Source organism: Struthio camelus, chromosome W (genome assembly GCF_040807025.1).
Source record: "Struthio camelus isolate bStrCam1 chromosome W, bStrCam1.hap1, whole genome shotgun sequence".
NCBI classification, from domain to species: Eukaryota; Metazoa; Chordata; class Aves; order Struthioniformes; family Struthionidae; genus Struthio; species Struthio camelus.
This window is the reverse complement of record NC_090981.1, coordinates 43,716,323-43,741,614: the sequence shown is the minus strand read 5'-3', so window position 1 is coordinate 43,741,614 and position 25,292 is coordinate 43,716,323. Positions and strand designations below refer to the sequence as shown.

General features: G+C 37.5%; 1 protein-coding gene across 4 annotated transcripts in view; it reads left to right on the top strand.

Moving 5' to 3' along the window:
- Window positions 1-25,292, top strand: part of LOC104152954 (LHFPL tetraspan subfamily member 2) — a 125,720-nt gene that overhangs the window by 45,684 nt on the left and 54,744 nt on the right. For 2 of the 4 annotated variants that reach the window (XM_068925742.1, XM_068925737.1), the window contains exon 2: window positions 17,960-18,012. The gene's annotated coding sequence lies outside the window, so the exon portion shown is untranslated. Of the gene's footprint in view, window positions 1-8,776; window positions 8,854-17,959; window positions 18,013-20,287; window positions 20,393-25,292 lie in introns of those variants that run through there. The other 2 variants (XM_068925739.1, XM_068925738.1) reach the window with 2 other exon arrangements.

Below are 25,292 nucleotides of genomic sequence, written 5' to 3'. Positions count from 1 at the left end.
ATTAAAGGTATTTTTTTTCTTTCCTCCTCTTTTTTAAGGAGTGTCCTTGATCTCTTTGCTGCGCATAGCCTCATTAGAAAGAGTTATACTCAACAACACTAGTAGGAATTTCTTGTTTGCTTTCAATTTCTAATCTATTATTATTTCTTAATATTGACTTTAAAATCCGACTTGATCGTGGCATAAATATGACATTGAAAGTTGCCATGAAAGTTTTTCTTTCATAGGAATATTTCAAACTTATTTAGGCCTCACGGACAGCTTTTCTGTGCGTATCTCAAAAGTTCTTCTGCTGAGTGCACTAAGAATAAGCGTCATCTGATGCTTAGTTTTATAGTAAGGGCTCTGTTTCACAGTGTAGACAAAAGCATTCAATTTGTTTTATGCAAGCATTGAGAAAAATTTAAATTGGGTTTATTAAAACTGATAAGAGGATAGCTGCTTCTTTACTATCTTCATGAGTAATTCAAGAATCTTTTCCCACTGCCAGTCTTTTTTTTTTTTTTGCTTCCCTTTTTAGTTTTTATATTAATTTGTCTAAACATTAACTTTTTTGTCATGTTTTCACTTTAGATCATCTGTACCACAAATGCAAAAATGTCAGTCCAAAGTTAATGTTTAAAAAAAAGACTTGAAGAAAGATGTCTTTCCATACAGGCAGAAAAATGGGAGTTGCAGCGCAAGTAGTCTAAGACTATTATCTTAAAGAAATGTAAGTTTTTCAGAAAATTGAAAGGAAAAAAAAGAATAGTCTATGGCCAGATAGTCGATTTGAAGTTGAGGAGTTTTTAGGCGATAGACTCTTTGGTACTAGAACTTAGATTTTACCTAACTGAAAGGTTTTTTCCTTTCACCTCTAGGCCCTTCTTTACTTTCTCCCTATCAAAAAGTTCTCTGGCTTCTATCCTCTTCCTTGTAGGGTTGGATCACTGTCCTGGTGTGATGATCCAGGATAGCTTCTTGGTTACATGTGCTGTTTTGTGATTACAGAGGACATGCTTTACTGTACATTGATCTTTGAGCAGTGCCTATTGGGCTGTTCATTTTTTTCATTCTTCAATAGTTTATTGTCTCAGCTGTCATGTCCATGAATATGAGTTGACATTAAAACTATGAAATGTTCTTCATAAACAAGACTTTGCCTTTCAAATAGTAATACTCTCGTGCTGAAATAAACTTTTTGACCAAAAAGGCAGATCTAGAATAGTAGGATTCTTGAATGTTAATCATTTAGTTGTACAACAATAGGAAGGTAGTAAGAGTAGATAAAAGCAATTCACTATTAAGAATTTTGCTGCTGCAGTACTATGATAAACTGTAAAGTCATGAATACCAATTTTAATGAAGAACATACTTCTTGTAGCATAACGTGCAACTTTGTTTTTAAGTAAAGATAAATTTTCCAAAAGCTCTGCAGTTTCTCATTTTGAAGATGTGGAAATAGAAGATTCCTATTTTCTTTATTCTACAACAGCAGCTTGCTCTGAATTTCATTCTTGCTAGTTGATTATTGATCTGATTGCTTCTTGTTTATGTAGGGAACACATTTTAACAAGCCAAATGTGAAATGCATCTTACTGTTACTGAATAACAACATAGAAAAAAAGAAATCAAGTGTGACTAAAGGCCATGTGAAATTACATTCCTGGCCTGTGGGTTCCTGATCCTCTGGTGCATGTAATTCTTAATGTTGTCAAAAGCAATCGTTAAGGTAACCAAACTGACCAGTAAAAAGCTTCCCTGATCAGGCTTTTTCAACCATCTATGCATACGTTTGGTTGTAGCGTGATTATGAAAATACTATATATGAGATTTGGGAAAACAGTATTGATTAGAAAAACCTGAAATAGTATTTAGTATTAATCTTTGATTCTAGTTGTAAACAAATATTTGTTTCAAAAGTCAGAAATAAGAAAGATGCTTATGACTGACTGCAGAAAACTATTGCTTTCAGCATGAAGCTTTCAGTGCCAAGCTTAATATGAATGTATGTCATCATCCAAAATTGTTTGTCTTTCTGAATGGCAGTAACTATTTAGACACTGGATGGATATTTTACTAAGCTTTTGTCCTTACAAGTAAGCCTGGAAAGATTGTTCCAGTACTGAGTTTAGATTCTAATTAAAGAAAAAAAGAGGAGCTTTTTAAGAATTAAATGTTGTGACATCTAAAGATGATATCTGCTGTGTAAAATATGTAGAAATATGTAAGTTCTTAAATTTACCAAAGTGTTGGCAGTCATTACAGTAAAGCTTTTAATAATTAGTTCATACAAAACAATCAAAAGCTCCTCAGAAATAAAATGCAGAGTAGGAATGTTCAGAATCATAGATATGTGTATTGTCTACTCAGAAGCACTTTTTTACTTGGGTATGGATATTGAGAGCCAGGTATTTATTTCCTGAGGGGCTGGACTCAGCTGCTGCTAGCAGAATTCGAGCTGTTACTGCAAAATAGGAGAAATACAGGTTGCAGTAGTACAAGCCACACACAGTTCCTACCATGCTAGACTGAGTGGGTCTAGCACGCAGTGCCTGGACAATGAAAGAGCATTTCTGAACCTGTGTTTTTGCCAGAGACTCTTACGCTGTCACTGTCCTGTCTGGACTACTTGAACTGTTTTCCTAGATAGGATTTATCAGTGAAATATCTTTCTGTGCAGCTACATGGCTATATGTGGTTAGCTGATATCTACTTCTCGTCCATAAAAGCACAGCCATGTCCGCATCAACAACTGTGAGCAGATGCATAGGGAAGAGTAACACAGGGCAAGGACATACAGTACTGTGTCAGAATTTGTGTTCAATTTGACTGTGTTTGAAAAATCATGGTGAAAAGTAAAGCAAACTCAGAGGCTATATGACTAACTAATTTTGAGCACACAGTTCTGAATTGGTTTGTATCATATCTTACTATGTAGTGTCAATAACTAAAGGTTTTGCTTCAGTATGCTAGGATGTCATAAAGGTGGGCTCAAAAAGTACAATTAGATATGGTGGCAACTTGAAGGCAAGTACCAGAAGTGCTGAGAATACTACCTTTAAAGTGAGGGCGGAGGTCTCCCTTCAAATATATGAAATATTGGGACCCTGGCAACATATACTGAATAAGCATCGTATATAGAATCAACCATGTGTCCAAATACAGATTAGCTTTCCAAAAAAGGAATGGAAGAGCTGACTTCAAAATTTGTTGGCTATACCACAGGGACTTTGCTGTTAGGATGGCTTCAGCTGTGACTCGGTGCATAACGATTAAGCCAATATCTGATGCACCGTTTCAAACGTTTGGTCTTTTAGTATTTAAAACAAGGTGAAGGAAAAGTCAAAAACGTGTACATGTTCAAAAAGTTAAGTTCTAGAAAGGGGAGTCTGCGCTTTCGTGATTAAGACAAGGTGGCATTTAAACTTTTGTAGCATGTTAGTGCCAGAGCTGCTTTTGAACAGCATTAACAAAAAGTTAAAATAAGTTGGATCTATTTATGTTGGCATGTCTGCAGCACTGTTAAGTGTGATGTAGAGAAAAGACTGATCATCTTATATTATGCAACTGTTTATCAGATTAGCAGCCCTTTTTGCAAAGGTATCTTGTCTGTCAATTGGCATACACGGTTGGTTACCAACCTGCTTAGCTGATGAGGTGTGTGGTTGTTTTGTATGTCCCCAGGGTTAACCTTGGGTGCAACGGCCTCTGACTGTAGGGGGCTGTTTTTTACCAGGTGGTCTTTTCTAGTCGTGTGTTCATTGGGTGTACAGGTTTAATAAATACAAAAGATAAATAGAAGGTCACATTTTTACCATTGAGTAATTAGAACTGAACACCTGAAAAAAAATGAAATTGTTATGCCTGTTTGAAATACTTTAAATGGCATGTATAATTTCTAATGCTTTCTTATTTGTAGCAGAAATACGAAAATAGGAGCTAATTGAGTAGAACCGAATTATTTAGATTGTAGGAATCAAAAAAAAAAAAAAAAGGAGCTATTATGCTAACCATATGGGCTTTTTGAAGTAGTTTTCAACTTGAGAACAAGCTTTATAGAATACTCTAGCATGTAATCTGATATAAAAGAAATTAGTTCACATTAATATCTGAGAAGACTATTACAGATGCCTAGAATATACTCCCAGAAATTAACAATATTTAATATTAATTATTGTGGCTCTTTTTTTTAGTTAAATTTTAGTTAATCTTTGGGAATCTTTCATTAATTTATTTATGAGTAGGAGTATACTCCCCCGAAAAATACTCTTAGCATGTGAAGTATTTTTAACAGGAATATACCATCTTCAGAAGATAAACAAAATACAGGTATAGTTACTTGAAACACAATCAGCTGTGTTTTTTGTTCTGTTTTATTTTATTTTTAAAGTAGCATATCCTTTTGGTGACTTGTCGTGTGTGGAATCTGAAGTATCTTTATACGCAATCCTGAACGTGCTTTGCTGGCTGAACTTTGTTTTCAGAAGACTGGAAAAAGTTGCAGAAGCTTTACTCTTTATTCTAGTATATGGGTTTCCTTGCTGGGCATTCAGTGAAGGCGAAATCTTTACTCAATATGTGGCTGACAGAGCCCCATAAAGATGCCTACCTTTTGTTAATTATCGTGGAAATTGCCTTTCTGACATGTGCAGGGTCGTATTTCTAATGTCCAGCTTTAATGCATGATTATGTATGAACTGAGAGATTCATTGTGTGATTAATTTATTTGCTGCTGTGCTTCTGGATTACTCTACACAACTTGATTCTTGCCCTCTTCACATGCTTCCAATGAATCTGTGACTGAGATTGATAGATGCTGGATCTCTGAGATACTTGTGATACTTTTTTTTTTTTTTTGTTGACCTCAATTCAGAATTTAGAAGATGAAGACAAATTTTAGGATCTTAATAGTAGGTGCCCTGGATGTTTGGGAATAGGATAACTCGTGTACTTTGTTCATTTTCTAACAGAGTTACATATAAATCTTATTATTGCAGACTTGATTTATCAAAGCAGCAGTTCTGTCAGTTCTGTCTGATTTCTGGCGGCTAAAAAGAAGCACTAGAGAAGTAAAAGACATGCCTTCGCTCCATCTTTTTTTTCTTGTTTTTCACCTCTTCTATCACTTCCTTTCATCTTTCAGAAATCTATCTTTCTCTTACTTTGAACAGTTATATAGCTGGAAGAAAACCCATTATAAACTTCTGATCTTTTAGAAAAATACTAGGATGCTTTTTTATTTGATTTAAATAATATTTATGTTTATACACCTGGATCTTTTGTTATGTGTGGCCGATGTGTACATGGAGGACATTTTGAATTTCAAAGGAACTAAGGAAAAGATAAGATGCCATTTTGCACAAACAAGCTGTATCATTCCTGCACAAGTAAAAAAAATTTTTTTTCAAGGCATAATGGGGGATAACGTTCAAAATGGTCCATTCTCAAAAAGCCAAACTCAGAATAGCTAGCCTTGCTGATTTTTGTTACGCTATTTGATATAATACAATCAGAAGTTTGACAAAGTCCTCTCTGTATATGGCAGAATATGTCTTCCTTCTGTGTTAAGTACCTAGCTTATTGTTTAGGTATAAAAAGGGGAACCTGTTCAGCTTTGTATGTGAACACTCCTTTGATCCAAATCTTCCTTTGATTCTTCCTTGTTCCCCGAGGTATCAGTGTGGAGTAAGATTTGGTTTCAAGGCACTTCCCTCTTGTAAAGTAAAAAAGAGACTCTCATGATATTTCTTGGTTCCCCTTTTGTTTTCATTTTTTGCTTAATTTGCTCTGGTGTTGATTGGTGTTCATCCTTGTTTCATAGAAGGCATTGAATAGTTGCTGTGATATTTTTAAGAAGGTATGAAGTGACCCTAACTTGGATTTCTTTTCTGTCTCGTATGATAAAGTCCATTCAGTGCTTGCATGTTATAGTGCTCTTCCTTCCTCCCCTTCTGCTGGAAACATGAGTGGATTAATCTGGTCCAAAACTGCTGTATGGAATCCCTTTGCTCTAAGTCAAAAAGGTCAGTGCAAGTCTGTGAATCATTTTATGAAAATACTGGATTGAGTTTCAGACTTCAAGTCCCTGCTGATGCATTAAATCCTTCATCGTATTAGCAGGGGAGAGGCAGTGGACCTTTCTTTAGCTGGATAAATACAAGAAGTGTCAACTCCAGATGCTTTAGGAGAGAGACTCCAGACAAGCGTTTAGTACAATTACAGAAGGACAAAGTGGAAGAGACCCATGGGACTCCTACGTATATTGAATTTCATTTAGCCTTTTGGTCACGCTAGCAGAGAAAAAAGCTATAGGAATCTTTAAATTGTGTATGTTAATATTCTTTTGGCTATAAATATGTGGGGGTTATATTTTTTATATATATGTGTGTGTGTTTTAGGAAATGGTATTGGCAGAGAATGCTCACACTAATGAATTCAAGGTACGTGTCTTCTCGTGCCCATAGCACATGGAAGACAAGTTGGGAAGCATCTGTGCAGGAAGATCCCTGGTGTTCAAAGCGCAGTGACTGGTGAGGGGACCAGTGTGGGGACATGCACCTCCCCACCCGCGTGGGGACAGTGCTGTTCTGCCATGAGTGGGATGCAGGTGGGGGAGAGAATATTATTTTTTCACCTGATCTTTCTCTGCAGACGGTTAATGTCTGTAGATGTGTCCGAACTTCCTTTACCGACAGGAAGTCTGCAGTGATTCTTTACAATATTAGATCATTTTAAATGAAAGAATAAAAGTCAAAGTTATTGTTTACAGTGAATTGATGGATATGGTAGCCATGCTTACACAACCTGACTGCTTTTTATGTATAAATAAGGCTAGTTGGTGTATTTTAATCCTTAGTCAAACAATATTGTTTATCCTCTTAATGTTTCAGTGCTTGAACACAGATTTGCTAAGGCTGTTTCTTCCAAAGCAAAATGCTATCTGATTGCATCTTCTGCATTATTAATCTTTCCTTTGTACTATTCTTTGAGTTACATAATGAAATTGAATATATATATAATAATCATAGACAGCAGGCCGTTTTGTGCCTTCTGACTTATGCACTCAGTTATCCTATGCATTTTAAATTGAAGTCCTAATTAATGTCAGATAACAATTTTGCTTAGCAGAAAACTTTTAAAACCCAACTGTTGTTTGCTGTGGAAGACAGACTTTTTTTCTTTCCTTTTATAGCTTCTATTTACGTAACTAATAAGCATTCTGTTAGCTGACCTTGCTTTCTTCTGCTCCTGTTCTCCTTGCTCACTTTAGGAAGCCTGGTAAGTTCTAATTGAAGTCCCTCGTCTGTTCCATCTAAGGTGACTCAGTGTTTCAGTACGCTTGAGACGGGCCACATAGGGGAATTCTAAATTTTAGTTTTGTTTCCACTGTTGCCAATACCAGCAAACTTAAATAAATAAAAGGAGGGGGACAATCAGAATCCAAAATAATGACCTAAAAACTCTCCGAATTTTACACAGAAATTGATTTGTGTTATGTATTTGTTGTGCTTGGAGGTTTTATTGTGGGTAGCTTCCTCTGTCTCCCCCACCCCGTTGTGCTTCTGTTGTCATCCATGTTTCTAGTCCTAATGACTGTGGAGGAAAGCTTGAAAACACCTTCTCTTATTATGTGAGGTAATCATAATCACATAGTCTGGCATTTGTGGTTTTAAGAAAACACCAAGTATTGGGAAGTTCGCAATAAAGTTGTAGGAGCTGGCAGTAGTGTCTGGTTTCTTTAACTGACTCAACAGTTTGCTGTGACTGAACTTAAATTTTGGCCTTTCCTTGACTTGTCCTTGTAGATGACTAATTGTTACGTTAAGCTTAGCATTAAGTTAAAAAAGAAAAAAAAAAAAAGTCAAAACGTTCCTTTCAGTTACCCTGAGCCCTCCCTACCTCCCTCAGTCACTGTAAATAAGGTTGCTCCTGCGCTTGTTATATGTATAGGTCAGAAGTCCAAGCTAAGGTCGTAAGGCCACAAATGCCAACGTAGTCCAGAGGTTCATTAAGGCCAGTGTCTGATGGCCAGCGGCCTTGAATACAGAGCGGTCTTAATCTGATGCTTTCGTAGCCTCCACTGCTCTGCATTTTGAGGACTTACTTGGCCCTCAGAGGGCAGTTTTGTGTTTAATAGTATTCAGTGGATCTTTCCTCCTTTAACGTGTCCAGTGGTTTCTTGAGCAAATCTGAAATTTCACATTCACGGCAAACTGCAGCAGATTTTCTCAGCATTAACTGCACCATGCATGAGGAAGTGCTTTCTTGAACCATGCGTTCCCCAGTATCCTTTGATGCTGTCAGTGCTTGCATTATAAAATAAGTGAAGGGTTTCCTATTCTTCTTTTCTGTGGTTATCAGTATTTTATAGATAGAGATTTCAAGAAAATATATTCTTACCACTTAAATATCCATCTATTTGAAACAGGTTGACTCTTGCAAGTACTAGAAGTCAGCTGTAGAGGCCAATGAAAAAACATGTATTTTCTGTGTTGTAGTTCTGTGGGCTTTTGTCACTTCTGCATAATTTTAAAAAGTTACCTGACAGACCATAACGTGGATTTTGGCTATATGGGTAAACTACAGGAACATCAAACAAAGAGTTTTAGGAAGGAAAGCTGGATTTTGCTTTTTTCAAGTTACAGTGGATGGCTTCTCAAGCAATTATTAATGATTTCCATCTGACAATTTTTTTTTTAATCTTACTTAGTAAGGAAACAAAAATATTCAGCAAAAAAACTTCTTGGATTCATGATGTTTTCCCTTTGCACTTTAGGATACCATTACAGATGCTTGTGATTATACTCTCTGCAAATAATTATCAGAAAAATTCATCTGTTTTCCAAGTCCTGCAGAACAACAGATGTGGAAGTGAGTTTCAAACAATGTATTCTAATCATTTGCATGTGGACACAAAAAGAACTACAACTCAGTGGGAACTGATTGGATACTTTGGATACTTTGTTAGTCAAGCATAGTAGAGACTTAGCATTTTTCTTGTGCTTCGTTCTCTGAGCGAGCCCTTTGAAAGCAGTGCTAATAAATGAACAAGAAAAAGGTCTATTTCGTGTATTTAACTCCTTTTCGAAAGTTAAAACCTCTGGGAACCACCTGAATTGAGCTGGGGAATATTACACATATGTGTATGTGCAGTATACATATGAATGTGAGAAAGATTGTGTGTGTCTGTATATAATTCCTTTATTTGAAAAGTTTTTCAATGCCATAAAAGATATTGGGGAGTAAAATAAGCTCCATATCATCTTTGCACTTTCAAAGGCAATGACTTAAACCAGCCATTTGTTACTGTAAGAGATTTTGAGTCAATGTTCAGTTGCGGAATACCATAAGAAAGCAATTATCTAAGAAAATTTATTTATGTTGCATTCTAAAACTCAACCTTCCTTGGAAAAATCCTTTAAAAATATAGTCAATACCTACAGTTTTCTGATGTATTTGTATTGCAGGAAAAAAGTTAGTACTTAGGGACTCTGGAACTTGCAACTTCAAACTTTCCAGAATTATGGTTTTGAATCACAGAATCACAGAATGGTTTAGGTTGGAAGGGACCTCTGGAGATCATCTAGTCCAACCTCCCTGCTCCAGCAGGGTCACCTAGAGCATATTTCCCAGGATCACATCCAGACGGGTTTTGAATATCTCCAGGGAAGGAGACTACTCCTGACTACTCTGAGACTCCACTACCTCTCTGGGCAACCTGTTCCAATGCTCTGTCACCCTCACAGTGAAGAAGTTTTTTCTCAGGTTCAGATGGAACTTCCTGTGGTTCAGTTTATGCCCGTTGCCTCTTGTCCTGTTGCTGGGCACCACGGAGAAGAGACTGGCCTCATCCTCTTGACACTCCCCCTTCAGATACTTGTACATGTTGATGAGTGCACTGTGCACTCAAAATCAGTGCACTGAACAGTCAATGAGACCTAAGGAATTGTTTGATTCTTGTCCTTGGGATGAATTCTGACCAAAAAACCCTCAATTAAACAGATAAGATTACACCTTGTTTCAGGGTTCAGTAGTGAAATCCAGAGGCTCCCTTGGAAGTTTCTGAATTACCATTATCGTACTATGTTGAAGGCTTAAAGAGAGCTGTGAATTCAGCTGCAAGTAGTTTTTCTTGGTAAAACAATAGAGTTGACCCAAAAACCTGAAGTGGGGCATGAAGAGTGTGGTTGTGATGCATCTTTCCAGCCTTCCAAGGGACAGGAATGGTGGGAGTGTTTATATCCTCCATCTCACCGCCTTGTTGGCTGTCCCTTGACTGTTCACATTGCGCATGCATTATTACGTTTCTTCTGTTAGCAAGGAAATGGCCAATGTCTATTAAAATGCTTATTACTAATAAAATAGCACAGATTAATGATCTAAGAGATTCAGAGAACAAAAGGAACTTTCAGAAGTGGTTGTTATGTGTTCGAAAGAAGTGTTGCTCTTAAGTTTGTTACAGAGGTCGGTTTTCTATGAGGGTTACAGTGGAGTTCCCGTGTTCTCACAGCATCTTTTGTATGGATATTCTAAAGCTTGTGCTTCACAGCTTCACAGTTCACAGATGAAGTGACCATTTTTTTCCCTTTTGTCTTTGTTTGTAGGGAGGCCTGTCTGACCTTAGTTTTTCATGTTTTGTTTCAAAATAAATTTTTTCATGGATATTACTTTGTTTATACAATTGACAAAAAAGAGCTATTTAGAATAAACAGCTTTATACCACCGTGTCTTGTTTTTTAGGCTCGGTCTAGAATGCTATAAATGGCTATTTCATGTTCTTTAAAAGTGACTTTATGAATGTAGTTGATGTAGATATCTTGCGCATGGTCAAACCAAAAATCCTTGGTCAGGTGAACACCCTCTCTTGAGTTTCTGTACAGAATGTTAGGACATGATCTTATGATTATTGTAAACTTTCTTCCATATTCAATACCTACCTACCTTTGGGAATGTAAAGGTCAATCAGTGAAAGACAACATGCAAGCTAGGAAGGCCAAGCATCCATATTCAAGGAAAACATATCTGCATAAGATTTATGTTCAGTTATTTGTAGTTAGAAGCATAGAATAATACAGGTTGGAAGGGACCACTGTAGATCATCTGGCCCTGTGCCCTGCTCAAAGCAGGGCCAGCTTGGATCAAGTTGCTCAGTGCCTTGTCCAGCTGAGTTATGGATATTTCCCAAGGTGTAGGCTCCACTGCCTCCCTGGGCAACGTGTAAATTTTAAAGTTCCTGTGGTCTTTCAACATTACCTCCAGCTGGGAAAAGTTTGGGTAACCCTCCCTCTGCCCCAGCTCAACCCCCATGTAAATGGAGTCCTTGTTGGGGTATTCTGCAAGCCTGTGATTTGAGTCTAAAACCGGCCTATGACCTTCCAGTTCAGCCTTTCGTGTGCCTTTGTGCAGGAAATGGTAAAGGTAGCAATCAGTGTCCTTTTTAAAGCATTAGTTTATAATAGTCCTGAAAAAGAAAGGAAAAGCAGAGACTGAGATTTCTTTTTTCCCTCTGAATCCAGAGACTTCAGGTGCAATTCTTCTGCTCATGTGCACGTGTGTACGTAGAGACAATCTTTCACAATAGAGTACCTTCTTTGAGACAGTAGAAAGAATAGTAGAAATCTAGAGAAGTAAAATGTTATCACTAGGAGCTCATAACTTGTAAACAAGTTAGTTCACAGTTATACAGAACTTAACCAGATGAAATACTCTAGTAAATGTACTTTAAAGAATAAGTAGAACTTCTTACAAAGTGTGCTGTGACAGTCTTCAAGCAGGACTATTACAGCTTCAGGAAAAGCTAATGAGTGAGAACCAATAAAACCCAAAGGTTCTGCTTGTCATATGACCAGAACAGACTGATTTTCTGAAAAGAAGATAGTCTATAGCAGTGTTTAAACAAATTGGCTCTGGAGTAAGCCTAAAATGACAAAAATTAAAAAGGCAAAGAGAAGCTTCTTTGTGGTGAACAAAACCACGGTTAACATGTTTTTTAGTTGCTGTTGAATTCCCAGTGTCCCTGGGGCTAGCTATTTCTTCCATCCGCAAGCAGAGTATAATTTTTAACTCTTACCGAGCAGTGGCTCCCTCATTTCCCCTTCCTGGTATTGGCATCAAAGGAATGTCTCTGCGTCGGCTTGTGACCTCCAATGGGAAGAGCTGGCTGGCTGGACTTAAGTGGCTTATGGCTTTTTGCAGAGCGCTGTAGAAACTGCAGGTTGTTCTCCAGAGCTGGAAAACTGGGCAGATTACACTTGAGTAAGGGTTTTTATTTCCATGACAAGATTTACTTGTACACTCAAGGAAGGAAGGCACGTGACATTTTGTTCAGGACCTCTTTATTTATTTATTTATTTATTTATTTATTTATTTATTTATTTTTAAGACTGAAAATTGATTCTGAGACGCGAGCTGGAGAACAGTTAAAAATAAACAAGCTGATGTGTTCTAAGGGGTTTTTTTTTTAGCTTTGAATATAAATCTGAGCACATGATAGGACTACTGATGGGATTGTTCAGCTATACTAGTTTTTGTAGAAGGAACTGTGCTTTTATGTCACACTGAATGACCTAAATCCTAGAATCTGTGACTCAGCGAAATCATTATATGAATCATAGAAGGCTTCATGTTTGAAAAGCAGTTTTTCACTGGTGGAAGGCTCAAAAGAACTGTAATAATAGGTAGTATCTATTGTTGCTTTAATTTTATAAGCTACTTTTCATGTATATTTATCACTGTATCTCTGGAGATGAAAACGGTGAGGGAGACATGGAAATTAGTCCAATATAGAATATATGCTTAAGACAAACAATGTTGTTTATCCTGACACCATAGAGGAGTTTGAAGCTGTATTTTAATAACAGCTTGTTCTTGGTTTAGTAAGTTGGTCCCTAACTGTATGTTTGGTTGCTTTATTAGAGGTCTTAAACCTATAGGAAGTTGAATGTTATTTTGCATTTCTTTGTTGGGGGAGGGGGAAGATTGTGCTTAAGGAAGCATCATCTTTAGGTTAAAACCACAAAAGAAACAGGTTCTTAGTTAGATTGGAAGAATCCTTTGTGGTGCTGGAGCACTGAAAAACAGGCATTTTCTAAGGGAATTTGGGAACTTTAATGATTATTTCATTGATTTATAATAGTCAGAGCTTGCATCACTATGGCAATATTCTGAATATAACTTTGGCCTGAAAAACAGGTGTTGGATTGGAGAGAAAAAAAAAAAAGTGTACATGTGTATATGTGTGATATAATGTGCCTTGTTTCAGAGCATCAGGGCAGGATGGCCATGCAGCATTCAGAGATAGTCTCAGACTATCTACCATTTAAATAAAATGGTATGTTATTTGCTAACAACTTAATTGTTAAGTCTACAGTTTGCTGTCTCTTAAGACTTCACGAGAAGATAACTTGGCTGTCTTCCTTTGAGACAGTCTCTTCCCTTTCTTCCAGCAGAGTACTTTTTCTGTAAACTTACTGTTTTGTGGACCGTGGTGTGTAGTAATCTGGGGATAATAATTTGGATGCTAATAATACTCTTCAGAAGCTGTTATTTTTAAGGCACTTGACATTTAGAAAGAAGAACAGCCAAAGCCTACCAACTGAGTCTAAGTAGTTACTGAAGAAATAGCTACTGGTAAGAGTATTGCAAGAGCAACTGAATGTCAGGCGAGCGCCCTCGCCTGCCCAGCCTGGCCTCCCCGGGCCTGTGCTCGCCCATGGGCTCCCAGTTCAGCCCAGTCCTTGTCCCTGCTGCGTCACAGGTCCCCAGTCCTGCTGGGCGAGCCCAGCGGGGTGCTGCCGGGAGGCCGACCCAGCCCAGGTCCCAGGTTGCTGCCCTGTGCGGAGCCGCCTGGCTCTTGCTGCTCCCCGATGCCAAGGTGAGGGCCGCAGCATGGAGCTGCTTGCTAAGCTAGGGCTTAGCTGCAGCCGTCTAGAGCAGTTTTACAGCCAAAATGGGGCTAAGAGAAGGTTGGCGGGCATGGGTATGCTTTTGCAGGAGAGCAAGTGGTGCGAGGTCCTTCCTCGCAGAGTGCACCATCTTGGTGAGGCTTGGGCTGTCGTGCTTCTGGCCGCGGCAGGCTCCATGGAGTGAGGCCAAAGGGCTGGCCAGGGCGCAACATGCCGTGCTGGCACTCATGGGAGGTGACCTGCCTCTGCTGTGCTGTCCCTGTCTGCGAAATGTACATACAGCTTAAGAAGCAAGTTATAAAAGTAAAATTTTTTCAATATTTTTACATAGCCTTGAAAGTAAACAATGCATGTGCTTTTATCCTCCCATGTAACACTAATGGCAAAAGTTCCCACTGATTTCAGTGAGTGTGGAACTAGACTCATTAATGTTTCATATTATTAATTTCCAATAGAGTTTTAAACATCTATTAAAAAATACACTGTAAGATAGTATTCATTTAGAGAATAACTTTAGTAAAAATGTATTTGTGTATCTTTTACCTTAGTATTGGCATATTTGTTAAAGAAACAGTGATTTGATTCACTGATCGCTCAGGTGCTTGTTGAATTAGGTAACAGGCTAAGAGAGCTTTCTCATTCACAGTGTAGGTCTGTTAATGCCTCTGTATTTATTCTGTTTAGTTTTGTGGGAATTGCTAGGATTATAAAAATGTAATATTTGGTTTAAACGTTTTAACGATGTGTAAAACTAGGCTGTGCCGCTTTCTCGGTCAAGGTGTTGTGGTGGGAAAGCAGGAATTAAGAACATGGATCAGCAGTGTATTAGAAGTACATCTGGCTTTTATTAGGTGTAAACTTCAGATCAGGTGCATTTGGGTGAAATATTTGCAGTAGTATAAAAAGTAAGAACTTTTTTCTTTTCTCATTGAAACAGCTTGCAAGTTGTTATGTTGCTCTATATAGTATGCTAATTTGAATTTGCTTTAGATTGCATACATAGGTAGTATGATCTTGTAGACTAAATGAGGTAGATAGTAATGGAGAAAATAAAGACTGAACCTTTTTTTTTTTTCCTTGTCTGTGTGTGAGAGAGTAATTAGCTTGGGAAGAAATGTTAAAAAATTGTAATTAATTTAGATTTTTTTAACCTGCTAGCAGTATGTCCCCTAAGAAAATACTTTACCCTTCTTGTTTTGCTGTTATTTCTGAAGCTAGACTTAATGGCGCCTATTAAATAGTATGTTTTTTTTTTAAATTTTATACTGTTCTGCATTGATAGCAAAAGACAATGAACCCATAGACTGAATTATTTCTATTCATAGTGGCATAATTGGTCATACAAACTTTCCTGAAGTAAGTAAATACTTCTTTGATTTGGATACTCACTGTTGTATAATACATGGAAGTATTGCACAGTAGTATATCTGAAGACAAAGCTACTTGAAAGAGATATTTAAAGATACAGCGGATATATCTGTGTTCTTTTTTAATTTTTGCTTAGAAGCCTAAGTGTTCGTGGTTCCTGTTGTGTAAAAAGTCGGTATATGTGACAAAGGGATGTTATCAAAATGTCTCTATTGGGTTAATAGTGGCTAGCTTATTTGCTTCTCCTGTTGACTGTAAGTAAAAGTATTAAATCCAGAATTCTGTCTGGAATAGAATATGGAAGACTCTCCCTGAATTATGCCAAAATATTTCTTCTTCGCAAATGAGGAAGTGCCTGAAAATTAAGAAAGTCATATTTTCTTTGGAGGAGAGGGAGAAAGGGAATGCCACAGCAAAATTTACAGGTGGTTTAGTAGAAAGGAAGACATGAATTTTTCTTTTTCTTTTTCTTTTTTTCCCAACTGTTGTAGAAATCAGTATGAGCTATTGTGACACTTATAAGAAAGAGCTCTTGAGAGAAAAAGCGACCATACACATGTTTTTTTTAATTCTGTCGTACTTGGAAGGATTTTGATTTCGTTTTGGCCATCGGGGATGTAGAGAAAAGCGCACTGTGTGTGGTTATGGGGGAGTGGAAGGCACATGAGGTTTCTGGTTTTGTCACAAAAATATTAGACAAAAACTAGTCTTTCTTTTTGATATAGTGCTTGCTCTCCTTCTTTTATTGGTATTTGTTGTGTTTGGGTGAGGAAAATCATGGCTGTGCATTTGGCAGGTAGATAAATGTATGACAAAAGGCTCTTTTGCCTTTACAGGCTGACCCTATCTTATCCTGTCTATATCACTTAATTTTCCTTAGGAGCCAGGACTCCCATGTGAGAAAACTTGTTTAAAAGCACCACTTAATTCTAATTGTCTGAGCAATCCATTGATTTTTGCATATTTAAAATAGATCTTGTCGTTAGATGCTTGAGCAGGTCAGGGTTTAAAAGAAAATGATTTAACCTTTTTTATTTATGACATGTAGTTAGTCTCTGCCTCTCTGAGCATTGCTGTATTTTCATTGTCGTGTATGTTAACTGCTTTAGAAGCAGAAGGGAGAAGTTGGATCAAAGCTGCTTGATCCAGTCCCTTTGATTTTTCTGGTGGAATATGCTACGTGCCAGGAATTCAAAGGCAATTTGAGGCCTTGCTTGACTTTCCAGTATTCCCATTATGTTTTCCTCTGTCTGTTCTCAGCAGCATGCTTTGATAAGAGTCCCGCACAGATTTTCCTTTGTGAAACCACGTTCTCAAAAAACAATTTATACCTCTTCATTGGATTCTACTGACTTGCTGGCTCATTTTATTCTTGTAGCTAAAGAAAGGTTCTCTGTGTGTCCTGTCCTGATATATGGATAAAAATGCAGTTTTCCTTATTGTAGGAAAACCTGTAATTCAGAATCACTGTATCCTTCTGGTTGGAAGGGACCTCAGAAGGTCTCTAGTCCAACGTCCTGTTCAAAGCGGGATCAGCACTGAAATCAAACCAGCTTGCTCAGCCCTTTATCCATTTGGGTCTTCAAAACATACAAGATTTCACAACTTTTCTGAGCAAGCTGCTCCAATGCTTAATTATAGTGAAGAAAAATTTCTTGTATCCAACATGGACTTCCCCTGTTTGAATTTATGACTATTGTCTCTCGTTCTCCCACTGTGCGCCTTGGGAGATGGACCCAGGCTCTTTACTTGGTTGCGTCCTCTTAAGTGTTTGAAGGCTGCTATTAGGTTTCCTTCCCCCAAGTCCTCCCTCCCTCTTCAGGCCAAATGAGCCCATCCTCACAGGGCTTGGCCTCCAGCTCTCTGACCATCTTGGTGGCCCTCCACTGGACTCACTCAATTTTATCAACACCTTTCTTGTACTGAGGAAACGAAATGGGACATTGTATTCCAGATGCAGTCTAAGGAGTGCTGAGTGAAGGGGAGCAATAGGTATCTTCAGGCAAAGCTCCTGTTCTGGTATCCCAGGATATTCTTGGCCTTCCTTGCTGCCAGGACACACTGCTGACTCATGTTTAGCCAACCGTCTGTTAGGACCCCTAGCTCCATTTCAGCAGAGCTACTCTCCAGGTAATCAGTCCCCAGCCTGTCCAAGGGGTTAGTCCATCCCAGGTACAAGACTTTGTCTTTATCCACGCTGAATTTCAAGAAAAGTGCGTGCGCGATGAAAAGGCTTGGGAAGTGTATTCCATAAGCTTGTGGAGTTGAACATGCTATCATAGTCTGTTTTTTTTATTCTGCCATTTTAGAAACTTCTTCCTGAATTATACCAAAATTAAAAATATTGTTACAATTTGTAATGGACTATACAAATCACTTTAAATATAGTTTCAAATTTTGACATAAATTATTAATAGAATAGAGGAAAAGAAAAAGATGCAATTAAGATGCAATTTTGAGCATGCTTAGTGGTTTATGCGTTACTCTTTCACACATGCTTATTTTGCTTAGTTCCTTGGTGGTTTGCAGTGATAACCAGAATGTTGCATTTCTAACAAAGCAGAAGCGTCACGATAATGAAATGTTACCCATATGCATATCACCTTTTACAAGCAAAGTTCTAGGGTTCCATCCACTAGTACTTATCATAATTAGTGTTTTAATGTTTTTTGCTTTCTTACATTTTACATCCATTATTTTTCTAGGTATTGCCAGACTTCTGAAGTGGTTGACCAAGATCTAAGGACTTAGAACACAGGTGAGTAAAACAAATACAGATTGCTTTAGCTGATGTTTTTGCATGCTGTGTGGCTCTGAAGTTTGACTGCTGCTGGAGGGATGGAAGATATGCAGCAGATTATTCCTCTTAAATATTTTTATTCTTAGCCTAAATTTCTGTCCAGAGGATTCATCTTATTTTTAAGCAGAAATTTTAAGAAGGTGAAGAGGATATGGTCTCAGTGATTGCTTTTGATAAGTGAAACTTATTTTCTCCCACCCTTGAGTTAGAAAATACTGAACTTGAATGACTAAACTTGAAATATTTCAAGCAGAATAATTTAACCTATACTTGTTAATGTAGTAACATACACCGTAACCTGTTGTATTAAATAAGTGATGCCTGAATATAGATTTCTCAAACTTATGACAGTACATGCATTGAACAATTATCAGATATGATTCTAAAATACATGAAAGCCTAGGGTGAGTTAATAAATTACTGAAAGCTGAATTTTTTTCTTTCTTTAAACGCCCAAGCTTATTTCTGTGGTTCTTAGTTCTCTCTGCAAATTGGGGTGTCCTTTGTAAAGACAGATTATCTCATTGATCCCCTATGCCCTGCTTATTGCTGTTCCTTTGCATCCTGTGTGCCAATTGTTTACCTGCTGTGTGACTAGAGAAGCACGCAGGGAGAGGGTAAGGAAGAACTTTTAAATTGTCAAATAATTTTTCAAGTGAATTTTATGTACTGGTATGGGTTTTGATATTTACATTAGTTCAGGTAGTACTCTAGAATGAATGTTACAGGTTCTTGGAAACTTTGTATGTATTCAATTATTTAGGATATTTTTAGTTGTGGAGACAGATCCAGACAAATCCAAACAACATTCAAGTTCCCATTGAAAAATCTGAATTCTCTTGCCTAAAGTGGTAGACTTAATAGGATCCCCATTTAAACTTCAGGAAAATGAAGAACTATGCCAGAAATAATTCAAACCATGTTATACCTCATCAGCTAGTTTCATTCCCACTTAAATACCCATATGTGTATGGATCTATGTGACTTGCTTCACCTTTGTGATATTTCATGCTCTGTGCAAGTTAAGTGTTCCACGCCACACAAGTGCTCCATCATGTTGAAATCAAGGTGTTAATCCAAGAGGCATCACTCTGCTATACCGATCATGTGAACCCACAAAAAGCTCTAACAATTAGAAAGATTCTTTTCAAGTGTATAAGGGAGAACTCCGGTCTGTGCCTTTTTATCCATAAACTCTGATAATAACTGGCCAGGTGACTATTGGCCCACTATTCAAAAGTCACCAGTCCTAAAATTCTGAAAATAAAAACTATCCTTCAGTCATGCTTAACATATCTATATTTTCAGGGAAATTAAAAGAAAATAAGCATAGTGCTTTAAAAAAAAATCCAAGAAACTTGCTTATGACTGCTGCTTGTTGGTGACTCAAGTGTATTTAAAAGTAATCTTATAAACAACTTACTAGCTCATGTGAAGCAACTTCTAATACTTTACTGATGTTTAGTTGCATGGTTTCGAGCTGAAATCATTTCCTCCTTTACAGAGTGCTGATACTTGTTATTTTATGGTTAATATGGTGGCCCTTCTGGTGGGATGGTCTGACATGGGGTTCTGATTCATCACAGAATTAGAGGATATGCTTAAGGGCTGTTGAAAAACAATTAAAATGCTATTTGTGTAGAAGCTAAGGAAGTGCTTAAGAGTTTTGTTGAATAAGGGAAAAGCTGAAGCACCACCTTTTGTTAAATTGGAACCTTGCTCGTTTTATGGGTCACCAAGATGCCATACAGCACTTTCACAGCTCTTGTTAGGAATGAAGACTGAACTGTGTACTTTATGGTACTCTGGCCATGATACATCATAGGCAATTTATACAGCTTTATGCAACTATGAATATAAGGATTCATTCATTTGATGCTCTTTAAGGAGCTGGTAGTTGAGAATAAAGAGACTTCTTAATAATTTAAACCTGCTTCCTGGATACTATTGCAGATTAAGCATGAGTTATTTCACAGCAATGTGCCTTAGACCAGTTAGGATGGGAACCCTATAATGCTTAGCAACATAACAAAAATACTAGCACATGCATAAAGAACGTGAAGCTAACTTAAAGACTCGAGCAACTGTCAGCAGATTGCATAGTTAATAAGGTTAACTCTGTGCAGATGTGATACGTTGGAAGAAATCTGAAATTGCAACTTTTTGCATAAGTAAATATGTAAATAGTTTACAGATCTGCTGCTGAGCCTGGCTATCTGAATTTTCTTCATAGGCGTTACGAAAGTTGTCTTGAAGATGCATTTGAAAATAGGAAAACACTTAAAAACAAGGATTTTCACTTCAGTTGCAATTCTTTGAAAGCATTCTTAATAAAATTGTAAGTGGAAACAAGAAATAAATAACAGATCAAAATGTAAAGGTTAAAATTATTTTCTGATAAGCTTTTAATTAAATCTTTGATATTTTACTTACTCTTTCCTTTTCTCCCTAAGGTTTCTATTTAATTTTAATAGCATTCACTTACTTGTGAGTGAATAGCATTCACCAACTTGTATGTATGCTGTCTTGTGTTGCAGTACAGGCTTATATGCCATTTTTAATACACATTTTGTTTGAAAGAGGTTGCCTAAGCTAAGTTGGGCATGGATGAATCAAAACTTTGATGTAACATTGTTCTTTTGATACGCTGTTGTTACCTGTGACTTGGAACAAGTATTCTGCTTCTCTGGGAATATTTTCAGCAATGAAATATAAGATCAGCAATTCTTCTCTTGATACCACTGGTGACAGGTCATACTAATTGGGAGTAACTGAAAATGACAAACACATGCATGAAAGGCAAACACTGAAATTGGATTAGGCAACAAATTAGGGTTGTATTTCTGGCCTTGGAAACAACTGGGAGAAACCAAGGTGAAGTAAAGCAAGTAAAGTGTCTTTCTGAAGATCTTTGCTTCTGTCCTGACAGCCATCAGAGAGAGGACAGCCATGGCTTGCTCAGGGTTTTCCAGCTGCCATCCTATCCATGTATTGAACCATATAATTTCTTTATCTGCTTCATGGCGGTGTTTGACTTCAAGAATTATATTTTAGGGTTCTGATGAAGCCTTGTCATATCTCAAGCTCAAAATAGAAAAATTCTTAATGGTTTTGATGTAACTAAAAAATCACTATGTGGTAATCCTGCTTTCTTCACAATGGAGGGATACATATGGAGGCAGGAGGTGGTTTTTGTATTTTCGTTTGATTTGGGATTTTTGGTTTTATATATAATAGTATGGAGGTAGGGGATTTTTTCTCCTATGGAAACAAAAAATGGAGCTGTAGCCAATGTTGCTGGTTTTATTTAGGTTTTGTGTTTTGGTTTTTTTAACAGCCAGAATAAATAGCAAGTTATATACATTTGTACTACTTTTTCTATATGGGCTTTAATATGTGAAGCTAATCACAGCAATCTCTCTTCTGTGTGTGTCTTTTTTGATTTCAGACAGTTTGTCTTTGTTCCTTCTTTGAGAATTTTGATGTATTTTAAAATCACTGACCTAAAATAGTTCCCCATTTCTGTTTAATAGAGACAGAAATAGCAGTGGATCTTTTTTTCATAACATTTCTTTGCTTTTGTGTATCATTAGAGGGGAGAGAGGATGAGCTACTGAGTTGAGAAAATATTAAGGTTAAGAGGTCTTTCCTTGGGAAAGCATCGGGAACTTTCAGATGCTATAAACCAGGCTGAACTGATAATTTGCTTATGGAACAACAAATGATTTTATTTCTAAAATTTTATGCAGTTCTTGACATGGGGGTGCCATGCTGCAAGCAGTGAGTAAATAGCTAATGCGGCTGTAGGCAGGAGTGTGGCTTAGGGCTGCCTGTAATGACCCTTGCATTCTCTTTCTACCTCCGTTTTTAACCTGCTAAATTACATTGAGTTATTTCATTTTTTACTCTTTTTGTCTCTTTAGATTTCAAGTCCTTTGGTCCAGATACTGTCCCTCAATGTGTCTTGCTATGCTTTGGTGTCTGTGCATGCCTTCAGCTGTTGCGTGACTATTTTCACTTACAGAATTTCTTTCATGCTGTGACATTAAATCTCAGGGGCTCACTGTGTGACATGGCATCTTGAAGACACTTGATTATTCATTCTGAAAGAAAAAGGCTAGTCTAGAGTACAGTTTAGTTTTGCAGTTAGTCTTACGCAACTGCAGGCTGATGCCAAAAAGGGCAGTACAACTTCAGATTGTTCTTTTCCTCTCTTGCATCAGCCCCTAGCCCTAAGGCGAGTTCAAGGTAAGTAGCTGATTCAACAAAAAAACTAACTTCCTGGCGAGGAAAGCTACATCAGATAACTGTGTTGGCCTGGCTTGTCCTGTGGCTGTGAAATTAGTAGATTCAACACAAGGGACAAACAGGGAATCAGCAACTGGAAGTAGGCGGTGAGAGTGGTACTGTTTTTTTCAGCAACGAGTAGTAACTACACCAGATGAGATGTAGCATGAGAATGATTGCTCCCGAGAGCTGCATTTTACAACTAGATTTTTCATGTAGGAGAACAATGGCTTGTGATGGGTTTGACAGCCCAGCTTCATTTCTGCTGATGTTAGTTGCTGCTGTTACATATTCGTCACTGACAGTATTTTTTTTCTACTATTGCTTTATAATTGACTTTTCTGAAGTAGCAATCATCTTTGTGATCCACATTGCACTTTCTAGGCATATTTCTGATGCCTATTTATAACTTTTGTTTTATTCGTTATTAATTTAAATTGAAGTCCACTTAATATTGCAAATTGAGCTGATGGAAGCTGCCCCTGATGTGATATATTCTGCAGTTCTTATATATTCATGATTTCCCCTTTAAACTCTGAAGACACTTCATTTTTCTTTGAAAATGACTTCTGTAATTCAAGTTGACTTTAAAGGGCATTTTTCACCCACTGTCCTTTCTCTTAAAATGTATACACCAGATTAGATTGGTTTATTTGATTTTACTTTCTTTGTGAGTCTTACGTAATAAGATCTTGTGATGAGGGAACTGTCTTTTCTTCCTTGCTCACTCCAAGTGTCTGTGAAGTAAAAGGGAAGAGAGGGGGAAGGAGGAAGAGAAGTGAACTGTTAAAATGATTTTGGAAAATTAGTGACTAACTTTAATCAAAGATCTTTTACAAACAGCTCACACATGTTTGCAAGGATATGAATATTTCCTGTCAATTACATCCACTGCTGAGGTCACTGAGTAAGTCCAGTTAAACAAGAGGCATAGCTCCGCTGCTCAAAATGCCAGCAGGCCTCTGAGGGCCCTGCAGCCCAAGTGGAGCTCCAGCTCGGAAGCTGTCTGTGAGACTGAACTGGCCGATGATGCCGTTAAAACTTCACATCTGTTATTTCTTACTGCCCACTTTTCTGGCAACAGCCAATCTTCATTTTTTCCGTTATAGGCAGCTGCTGGAACTGAAAAAGAGCTTGAGCTCATTTTCAGATGTGCTGGACAGAAGGGGAGGAAAAGGTAAAACACAGTATTTCTGCCATATACTGCAGCACACTGACTTATTTCAAAAGCGTGGGCTCTGTGTATTGCACTCTCTAGACCTGTCTAAAGATGAGCAGACGTGTTATCCGATGCACAAAAGTCATTTGTTACAAATAGGGCCATCATAAAATCCAGGAAAACAGTTCTCTTAAAAATAAGCTGTCAGTGAAAGAACTAGAAGAAAACTGTATAGGTTGAGAAGGACTGCTGTCAAGAATTGCCAAAACTTTGGTTGAGTCTTGCTTTCTGCCCTGGGTGTGATGAGGGATTCCTTACGCAGAAAGCAGAGACATGCACAGAGCTCAAATGTGGAGCCAAGAACTTTATGTCCAAGTAGGCCTGTAGCACTTGAAAGAAATAGTTCTTATTTTATTTCTTGAGACAGACTTAGCTCTTTTCTCAGTCCCTCAGAGGAATTTTTTGTGTATATCCTTCTGGGCCTTTCTGTCATAAGCTGTTGAGGCTGTTAGATTGATTCCCAAAGTTATTAAAAGGAAGAGGAGCATTAGGGCCTCCAAACAAGCATGCAAGTAGCCTGTCTGTTGAAATCAGTTGCCTGTTGAAGTTCATATGTCTAAATACATTGTGGAATTGAAGCAGAAGATGACAGTATCTTTTTTTTTTTTCAATAATTTATGCAGGCAGACCATGGAAAAAGTAATTAATGAGAATAATGAACTGAGTGGCCTGGGCTGCTAGGTGTTAGTAACTGAACTTTTTATGAATACTAGGTAAACACCAAAATGCCAATTTCATTGATTTTTAAAACAGCATGAGATCAATGGAGATGTGACTTAATCAAGGACACCTAGTGATGTATTGGCATGAATTCCTGAGACCCAAGTCCTGTGCTGTGATCATGCCACTGCAGTCCCGTTTAGGGGCAGTGCTCCCCTCAGCCCAGTAATCAGAGCACACAGCTATGTAACGTGAAAGGAGTTATGACAGGAGCATTAACAACAGTGAAATAATATGGTTTGCTTTCAACAGGATGCAGTAAGTGGGAGGGAAATGAAATAACGTGCCTGACCAAAAGGTGGATGTCTTCATGTGCTGTATATACCTCCTAAAATACTTAAAAGGTGCCTATTATAATGTCTTTAAAATTAATATCTTAATATCTTATTGTCCTAAGATATTAGAATGGTATTCTGGTGGAATATAGCTAATATCCATGTGAAAATTGAGTATTGTGTAAAAAAATATTTCAATAATGCCAAATGTAGGCTGATGGGGTCTTTTATACCCTTTTTAAAATTGTATTTTATGCAAAACAGAAATACAAACTGAATGTTGTCCCTATTTTTGTACTCAAACACTTTTTTGATGACAAACACTGGTGCTGTGGGGGTGTGAGAAGCATCTGGATAGTACTGTATTGTAAATAGCAAATTAATACGAGCTTTTCTAAGTAAGCAGATGTCAGTCCTTTTGCATCTGCTAATGATAACCGCTGTCCAAAGTTGCATATGCAACAGTGCAGAAAGTTGGAGGCAGAATGTATGCAATTAATACTGAAGTATCAGTGCAAACTCCTCAGCTTAACTGTGTTTTTTCCACCATTCAAAAATATATTTGAAAACCCTATTTAACAGCCTTTTGTTTTGAGAATGAGCTATTAACTTGCTTAGAGCATGAAGTATACTTAAACATCTGTCCTCTGTTTTTTTGTCTAGTTGGTAGAAGGTTGCAGTTGTCCTTTACTGGATCATTTTTAAATCCACCTCTTAGACAAATAAAACAAGAAGAG